The sequence below is a fragment of the Ursus maritimus genome, unplaced genomic scaffold (genome assembly GCF_017311325.1).
Source record: "Ursus maritimus isolate PB19 unplaced genomic scaffold, ASM1731132v1 scaffold_25, whole genome shotgun sequence".
Lineage (NCBI taxonomy): Eukaryota > Metazoa > Chordata > Mammalia > Carnivora > Ursidae > Ursus > Ursus maritimus.
The window spans coordinates 26355901-26364000 of record NW_024425008.1 but is presented as its reverse complement, the minus strand read 5'-3'; the positions used below and the strand labels follow the sequence as shown (position 1 = coordinate 26364000).

The 8100-nt window shown below is 43.7% G+C and overlaps 1 protein-coding gene across 2 annotated transcripts in view; it reads left to right on the top strand.

The window, feature by feature from the left end:
- Positions 1 to 1473: 1473 nt before the first annotated feature.
- Positions 1474 to 8100, top strand: part of ZNF410 (zinc finger protein 410) — a 38258-nt gene continuing 31631 nt past the window's right edge. Inside the window, exon 1 of one of the 2 annotated variants that reach the window (XM_008699918.2) lies at positions 1474 to 1609. The gene's annotated coding sequence lies outside the window, so the exon portion shown is untranslated. Of the gene's footprint in view, positions 1610 to 6550; positions 7187 to 8100 lie in introns of those variants that run through there. The other variant, XM_008699909.2, reaches the window with a different exon arrangement.

Sequence of the window (8100 nt, the reverse complement as noted above, 5' to 3'; positions counted from 1 at the left end):
GATATAATCATCACTTGAAGTGATAGGTGATTAGAAAGATTTAGGCAACAAAGACAGCTTTAGAAAATGACAGAACTGACTGAGCAAATTAACAAATGATTGTAAACATGAATGTTTAATATCTAATGTACCTCTAAATAAGAGGGTTTGTTTAATTATAATCAACCCTTTACAACAATAAAATTGATATTTTTCAAGTGTTATGCTGCTTTATGGCCACCTTTTTACACTCTGCAATATATTTTATCTGCAACATTTGTAGGAAGTAGATTCAAATTGTGCCAGTAATGAGTCACTCAGTGTCCTCTTTTTTATGAAGATTTTATTCATTTATTTGAGAGAGAGGGAGAGCTAGAGAGAGAGAGAGAGCAGACAGAGGGAGAAAGAGAGAGAAGCAGATTCCGTAGGATCGGGGAGCCCCAGCACGGTCTCTGGATTCCAGGACCCTGGGATCATGACCTGAGCCCAAGGCAGACGCTTAACTGAGCCGCCCAGGCGCCCCTCACTGTCCTTTTGTTTTATATACCTTTCCTGGACCGTTTCATCTCCAAAGAGCGCGTCATCTCTGGTCTGTATGTTGATAACTCCCAAATCTGCATCTTTATTTCTGACCTCTTTCTTGGGCTTAGGACCTCCCAAGTAAAATATCCTGTTGACACCTGGGATAAACTGTTTATCTCAAGAGGAATTACCTTCCTCTTACATGTTTCTACTTTGTTTTTAAATCACCATTGTTTGCGCACCCAAACTAATACTCCCTCTCTCATTCAGATGCCTGTGGTCAAGGCTTCTGTTTAACCTTGAAAATGCCTTTCTTAGGGAACTCCTTTAATTCCCACTGCCGCTATCTTAGTTGAGTTCCTCATTCTTTGGCACACAGCAAGTATTGAAAAATAGTAATTTCAAAAAGTCTCACCCGCATAAAGCTCTAACGTGGTGGCATCCAGCCGGGAACTCAAGTATTCTACTCCCCAGTGTGGATATTCATTCGAGAGCTCGTTGCATCCTAATGTAGGGAACCCAGACTCTAGGGAATTCATATTACAAGAAAAGTTGTACACCTGAGTCTCAATTCTTACCCTGTCCCGAATGCAATGCAGAACTAGATTCTGCAAGTTCCTTTCTCAAGCAGTGAAGCTTTGAGGTCCTCTTCAGTGAGAACTTTGTTAAATGTTTAAGTAGTGCTCTCTTTCTCGCTGACCTCCATTGTAACTAGTTCTGATCTCAGCTGACAAGAAAAACTACCCCATCTGCTACTGCAAGGAAGCAGTGACGTCACGACTGGAATGAACTGACCCCGTTTTTCGGGTTTCGCAGACCGCGGGGGCCCCAAGGCGGGGAATGAATAGGCAGGAGACCACAACTCCTAGCGTCCGGGGGCCCAGCCCCGCGCACACAGCCCGGCCCCTGCCCGCCCTCTACACCTCCGGCGGAACCCCGCGCGGGACCGCTGAGGTCCAGCCTGGGGCGAGCGAGTGGGTGTGAGCGTTGGGGGCCGGCCAAACTTCCTGTCCCGCGCTGCCGCTGCTTCCGGCGGGAGCCGGAAGACGCTGTATGTGGACGGAATTCGGGACCGCCTGACGGCTAGCCGGGTGCCCGGGACGGGAAGGTGAGCTCCGGGCTGGGCCAGGCCACACCCGCGCTGCTGGGTGGTCCCCGAAAGGGAGGGAGCCAGTACCGGCTCCTCGGGGGCTCGGGCCGAGTTCGCCTCCGGAGAGGACAGGGAAACCGCCCCCCTTGGGCACCCCTCCCAGATCTGGCGGGCCCGGGAGCGGCCGGTCTGAAGCCCTATAGCTTCGGCCCTTCCCCTCGCGGCGTTGGGGCCGATGTTTCTGCTCCTTTGCTTGGTTTTGGGGGCAGCAGCTTAGAAACAAGACGGTCCTGAGAAAGCTGGAGTCAGCAGCGGGTCCCTAAGGGCGGGGGTTGCTGGACTGCACCCACCGCCGGGCCCTGCCCGCGGTCCTTGAGGCCTTACACTAAGGCCGTTGCAGAGGGGGAGAGAGGATGCCAAGAGGACTCTGCCCTGGATATTTCAGCCCAGAGCTGCCCTCTTCGTTCATACGTCCACTTACTTCCTGGGTCTAGAAGAAGGAAGGCAGGCTGCCGGCTCTGAGGGGGTCGGCTGCTGGCTTCTCCTTCGCCTGTCATTTCAAGGCGAGGCTGTGGGCTGTGTTTACAGCCTGTATGCATTCGCAGGTTGAATTTATCCTCTAAAGTTTCTTCAGAGGAAAGAATGCAATTAGTTTATTGAAGTTTATCCTACTTGCTCATGAGGCCCTCAAGTGCATTTAGGCACCGTTTGGAAGTTAAATATTACTAACCTGGGACTTAAGAATTTGTGCTTCTTCACTTTGGCACATAGGTCAGCGTAACATATTTGCAAGGAGAGTAAAAGAAACATTTTGTAATAGAGTCAGTGGCATTTCGTTGTTGTTAGGGAGTGAGAAATTCCACTTTGTATTACTTGGTGTGGACAGAGTAAAGTCCGCTGATTGGAAGATTTAGGTTCTAATTTTTAAAAATTCTATATTTAAGTAAATATCTGATTTTTGACAAGTTACTTAATCTCTAGTGTTTTTCCCCTCCTCTGTAGGTGAAGAGGCTTACCTATTTATTGAGCCAGATACTTATGGTATGCTTAGTTTGTTCAAAGCATCATACTAGGTTAATGACAGTTAGAATGAATAAATTCAACGACCTTAACCAGTGGAAAAAATATGCATGTAGACAACTAATAGCCAAGGCAGGATGGAATAATTGCTAAAGAGAGGTGAAACTGTGTTGTGAGAACACCAAGGTAAAGACAGATTTGTTTTGACTGGAGGGAAAGGATCAGAGTCTTAGTGGATGGCATTTGAGTTGGATTTTAAAGGCTAGAAAGGATTTCAAAAAATCAGAACTGGATTGGGAGTGTTTATTACTGGTTGAAGACTATTGTAAGCAAAGACTTGAGCACTGAAATAGGCTGGTGTGTTCATTCCAAAACCCAGTACATGTGGGCTGGAGTAAAGGGTTATTTGAAGAATACGGACAGTGCTGTAACTGGAACAGTATTTGAGGATATACTGTAAAATATTTGAAATGCCATGCTTCGGAATTTGATAGTATTCTGAGGCACTGAATTTTAAGTGAGTGGAGTAACATAAACATTTCTGTGTTTCGGAAAGATAACTCAAGTGGCTGCATAAAAAGGTGGATTGAAAGGGGAATTTTTAGGGCAGGGTGACCAGTTAGAAGCCTATTTTTTTTTTTTTTAAAGATTTTATTTATTTATGTGACAGACAGCCAGCGAGAGAGGGAACACAGCAGGGGAGAGGGAGAGGAAGAAGCAGGCTCCCAGCCCAGGAGCCTGATGTGGGACTCGATCCCGGAACGTCAGGATCACGCCCTGAGCCGAAGGCAGACGCTTAACGACTGCGCCACCCAGGCGCCCCTAGAAGCCTATTTTAATAGTGTAGTTGAAACATAATGAGATCGAAACTGGGTATCACAGGAGGAATAAATTTGGGGGAATCAGAACTACTGGGATTATTTAAATATGGAGGATGAGACACATTGTTAAGGACCTAGAATTTGTGGCTGAGTGGGAAGAAGGTTGGGCAATAATTGAAATGGTTAATACAGGAAGAAGAACAGGTTTGGTGGTGGAGATGATAATCTAGACTTTGGGCATTGTTACGTTTGAGATGGTTATCCGTGGGGACATATCCGGCAAGCAGTTAGAAATAAAAATTTGGAGTTCAGAAGAGAGGTCAGGAGTAGAGACAAAAATTTTGGTATTATTTGCATGTCGTTCATTCACTGTACAGATATTTTATTCAGTACCTACTAGGTGCTTGCAGGGAAGTTTGTATGGAAGCCCTTAAATCTCATAGTAAAGCCAACCTTAGAGTTTCACAGTATCAGAAATGACTCTTGGAGACCTAAATTCCTTATGAATTACATATAATACTTTGCCAGGCACAATGCTAGGTAGTGGAAGGAAAGTTGTGAACAAGACAGACTAGTTCCTGCCCTTGTTTATGGAGCTTACAATTTACAGGGTAGCCAGACAAAAAATGAATACTATGTAAAATTAGAATTAGAAACAGCAAGATGCCAGGTTGGCTCCGTTGGTTAAGTGTCTGCCTTGGGCTCAGGTCATGATCCCAGGACTCAGGGATTGAGTCCTGCATCGTGCTCCTTGCTCAGTCCTTTGCCTGCTTCTCCCCCTGCTTGTGCTCTTTCTCCCTCTCTCTGACAAATAAATAAAATCTTTTTTTTTTTTTAAAGATTTTATTTATTTATTCGACAGAGATAGAGACAGCCAGCGAGAGAGGGAACACAAGCAGGGGGAGTGGGAGAGGAAGAAGCAGGCTCATAGCGGAGGAGCCTGATGTGGGGCTCGATCCCAGAACGCCAGGATCATGCCCTAAGCCGAAGGCAGACACTTAACCGCTGTGCCACCCAGGCGCCCCTAAATAAATAAAATCTTAAAAAAAAAAAAGGAATTAGAAACAGCAGAGATAGAGAATAAAAGTTTAAGTATGGGGAATCTTCTTTGGATAAGGTCATCAGACAAAGCCTTTCTAAATGAGTTGATAAACAGCCCAGAAAAATGAAAAAGAGCTAATCAATGGAGAGAGCGGTAAAAGTGTTCCAAGGTAGAGGAAATGACATGTGCACATCCCTAACATCAGAAAGAGCTTAATTTGTTCAAGGAACTAAGATGGCTGAAGCTTGGTGAGCCCATAAGGGAGAGTGACTCTGGAGTGTAGTTGGAGAATCAGGAATGGATCGCATAGGTTCTTATAGGCCAGTATAAGGAGTTTGGATTTTGTCTAGGTGCATTGGGAAGCCAAGTAAAGAGTTTCAAGCAGGTGAGTGATATAATAGGACTCACATTTAAAGATGATACTTACTACTGTGAAGAGAATAGAATGGAGGGAGGCCAGGGTAGAAGCATGGAGACCAGTTAGGTGGCACTAACAGTGGTTTAGGACAAGTATTGATGGTGGCCTAAAATAGGCCACATTTGAGACAGTTGAGATAGAAGTAGGTGGATTTGCTGTTTCCGTAGGACTGGATATTGGGAGCAAAAGAAAGAAAGTAATAAAAATGGCTCCTAAATGGGGTGAATGGTGGTCCCATCTTGATTGGAAGGTTGTGGTGAGTGGGGCTGGCAGGACGTGATGGGAAACAGGCTTGGAAGAGAATTCATTTTGGACATGTTGAATTTGAGATATCAAGTTAAAATGTTAAGTAGAGATGTCAAGTAAGCAATTGTATATACAAGTCTGCAGCTCAGAAGCAATATCTGGGCTGTAGATAAAAATTTTGGTGATGAGCACCAGGTGTTGTATGGAAGCGTTGAGTAACTATTATATACCTGAAACTAATATTGCACTGTACGTTAACTAATTGGAATTTAAATAAAAACTTAAAAAAAATTGGAGACTGTATCATTTCAAGCCATAAGTTTACACTAGGAAGAGAATGTGGCAAGAAAAGAGAGCCTGAATACTACCCTGAGGAAAATTAATATTTAGAGGCAGAGTGCAAGAAGAGTATAGGAGTTACCAAAGGAAGCTGGGGGAATGGCAATGATGTAAGAGTAAAATGAGGAACATGTCTCTTGGAAGAAGAGTATAAGTAAAGTGTTGGAGGAAGTAGGCAGTGCTTCTAAGGGGTAATACCAGTTATGACTCTGGTCACAAGTGACCAGTTTGCTTCAGAAGAGGAATTTATAACAAGGATGTGGGCAGCTCCTGGGACCAAAGGAAATGATGAAGGCCCTGGCTTTATGAAGGACAGGAATTGGAGCAGCCCCGGGGAGGCTGCTAGCAGCATTACTCGCATGAATGGGCTGCTGCAGCAGTTTTCAGCCCTTTGTTAGTTCTTTCAGAATTCACATTCTGAGGAAAAGTGTCTGGTTTGTTCACTATGGGTCAAGTGTCCAACAGTTGGGCCAGTGAAGAAGAGAACACCTTGATCTACAGTCTCGACCAAGGATGTATCCAATGGGGGAGGGGTAGATCCCCAGACATAACATAGATCTGTCACCCACACAGGGGAAATGAATGTGAGATAATTAAAAACAGTAGTTGTTCATTGCAAAGGTCAAGAAGGGCTACAAAGTGTCCATTGAATTTGGTAACATGAAGATCTTTGGTAATCTTTACAAGAAAAGTTTTGGTGAAGTGATGGGATTGGATAGTGATTGGAGATTTGAAAGTGGAGACAAGTCTCTTGATAAATTTGGCTCTGAAGGATTGCAGAGAAATGGGGAGGTGACTGGAATAAAAATGAGGGCTGTGGGAATGGAACACCTCAGCAGATCCTGGGAAGGCAGAGGGAAAGCCCGGGATGAATCCTATAGTTTATAAGTTTCATTCTGGCTTCACAGTTCTCCATTCCAAATTTCTTTCACTAGTACCTATTACCACTGTGTTGTTAGAATTTAATCAACTTCCATAATACGCTAGATACGGATATAAAAAGTTACTTGGGTTTTTTTTTTTTTAAGATTATTTAATTGTCAGAGAGCGAGCTCGCGCACAAGTAGGAGTGGCAGGCAGAAGGAGAAGCAGGAGCTTCTCCGCTGAGCAAGGAGCCTGATGTGGGATTTAAGAGCAAGTACAAGCAGAGGGGAGTGACAGGCAGAGGGAAAAGCAGGCTACCCACTCAGACGCTTAACCAACTGAGCCACCCAGGCATTCCAGGACTACTGTTTTATACCAAAATTTACACTGTTCTTTTTTTAATTTTCATTTTTGATCATGGTGATTCCCTACCATTAGTAGAATTTTTGTTTTAGTTTTTCATTTTTAGTGAAGCATTGTTTGGGTCTATATTTGTGGTCAGCCGCAGGTACATATGGACGGAACTGAGAAGCAGATTGGTTACCAATTGAAGGGACCACAGTGTTTCTCAATTTCTTCCCTCTTTTTTCCTCACCTCCCCCCCCTTTCTTTCTGAAACTGGGTCAAGGTCAAGGCATTTTCTGCCTCCCTAGAGTAAGAGCAGTACTGGTATTCTAGGCTTTGTTTTCCTAGGGTGGAATCACATTGCTTTTTAGAAGTTGACACAATGATGTTCTGTTTCTTTCCTGAGGCAGAGCTGTAAAAGCCCCTGGTCATCTTTCCCTTTGGAATACACTCCCTTCTGTATGGCAGTCAGGACTGAGGCAAGATACCACCTGTATCAGGTCTGTTCTCCTGTTGTAGTTTAGTTTATTTTGGCTTGGTTTTCCCGCCCAGTATTTCTCCATGTGGCCTGCATTAGTTTTAGACCATCTCTGCCCTCCTAACATGGTGTTACCACTAATTCCTGTCTTGTGTGAGGATTCAAGTTATTTCAGTTTCCCCAAGACTCTAATGATAATTGCTGATTGTAATATATATTTATAGCAGGTTTATATCAATGGCTTTATGTTTTATGGCTGAGTCTCTGTTTAACATGCATTTTAGACTTTTGAAGATACTTGATACTGTTTTCAGTCTTTGGGATGAAATCTTTTAAGTAGCTTTTGAGATCACTTTAGTGAGTTTTATTTTTAAAAAATTCAGAGTGCCTGAGATTAGCATAGGCTAGTATTGTTTCATGTAAATGTGTTATTTGTATGTGTCTCAGTGAGTATTTCATTCTCTGGGGTATGATGGAAAATGTATCTTACTGTGATTTGCAGTCAAAATGTTTGAAAACCACTGCTTTATAAGGAATTTGGACTCAGTTAATAAAAGGCAGATTTTTTTTTTTTTAAAGATTTTATTTTAAGTAATCTCTACTCCCAACATGAGGCTTGAACTCAAGACCCCAAGATCAAGAGTTACACACTCTACCAACTGAGCCAGCCAGGCGCATTTCTTAATCTTTTAGAGTATAAAAGCATTTGAAACATTTACTTGTTTTTTTTTTTTTTTAAGATTTTATTTACTTATTTGAGCTAGAGAGTGAGCTAGAGAGCAGGAGCGGGGGGGGGGGCAGCAAAGGGAGAAGCAGACTCCCCACTGAGCAGGGAGCCCCATGCGACTCAATCCCAGGACCCTGGGATCATGACCTGAGCTGAAGGCAGACGCTTAACTGACTGAGCCACCTAGGTGCCCTGTTTACTTGTTTCTT